This window comes from Meleagris gallopavo, unplaced genomic scaffold (assembly GCF_000146605.3).
Source record: "Meleagris gallopavo isolate NT-WF06-2002-E0010 breed Aviagen turkey brand Nicholas breeding stock unplaced genomic scaffold, Turkey_5.1 ChrUn_random_7180001949977, whole genome shotgun sequence".
NCBI classification, from domain to species: Eukaryota; Metazoa; Chordata; class Aves; order Galliformes; family Phasianidae; genus Meleagris; species Meleagris gallopavo.
Genome location: NW_011211367.1, coordinates 1 through 1,009, shown reverse-complemented (window position 1 = coordinate 1,009; position 1,009 = coordinate 1). Strand labels below are relative to the sequence as shown.

The window sequence follows — 1,009 nt, the reverse complement described above, 5'->3', positions numbered from 1 at the left end:
ATCCCCATGTCCCTGCACCATGGCTCATCCATGGACCCACCAGGGCCCTGTGTCCTTGCATCAGACTGGGCTTGTCCCCAGACCCCCATCCCTGCACAAAGCTGGGGCTCATTCACAGACCCCCCCAACCTCCATCTCCTCTATGGGGGCTCTGAGCACCCCAGGGCATCACCCCATGTACCTCCACGGGGTCAGACTCCAGCACAGCCCTCTGCCTTCCAAACCCCACCCCCAGTGCCCTGACCTGGGCTTTGCTCACCTCTGGGGACACATCCGTCCCCTCCACACTCTCCTCCAATCCCTCGGGGTGTGGACCCTCCTCTGCCCCCTCCACGGGGCTGGTCTCACTGTCGATGCTGTCCCCACCACCAGTGCCATTGCTGTCCTCCGGAGCAGCACCGGTGGCCGCAGCGATGGCCTCGGAGAGGATCATGGAAGCCATGGATGCAGCGATGCCCTCCACTCCCCCCCGGCAAGCCCCCTCTGTTTTAGGGTATTCAGGGCACCCACTGCCCGTGGACACCTCCATCTCTTTGGGGCTGAGGTCGATCTCATGACTCTCCTCGCTGCACTCTGACTCTGACGCAGACCCCACACTCGTGGGTGAGGCTGGAGGGGGTCCAGGCATGGGGGCACCCGGCTCAGCTGGACCCTGTGCTGCAGGGCCATTGGGGACATCCTCAGTGGCATCGCTGCCCACCCCGGGGGTCGTTGGTATCTGCTCTGCTTCTGATGAGGGGTCCCAGTTGGGTGACTTCTCCGGGCAAGGGTAGACGGCTGGGGGGCTGACGGGGGCCGAGATGAGCAGCGAGCGGCGGTTGCTGCGTGGGGGGATGACAGATTGGGTTCAGTTCCTGTGAGACCCTACATGCAGCTGGACACTGCTCTGGGGTCATGGTGACACTGTGTCCCCAACCCAAATTCCGTCCCCAACCCAAATTCATCCCTAGGCATCCCATTAGCTTGGGGGGGGCACCAAAGCCAAAGGCCCCAATTTGTCGCCCAACAC

The 1,009-nt window shown here is 63.2% G+C and overlaps 1 pseudogene; it reads right to left on the bottom strand.

Annotated features, from left to right (window-relative positions):
• Positions 1-25: 25 nt before the first annotated feature.
• LOC104916872 lies at positions 26-841 on the bottom strand (annotated as a pseudogene).
• Between the last annotated feature and the right edge of the window lie 168 nt (positions 842-1,009).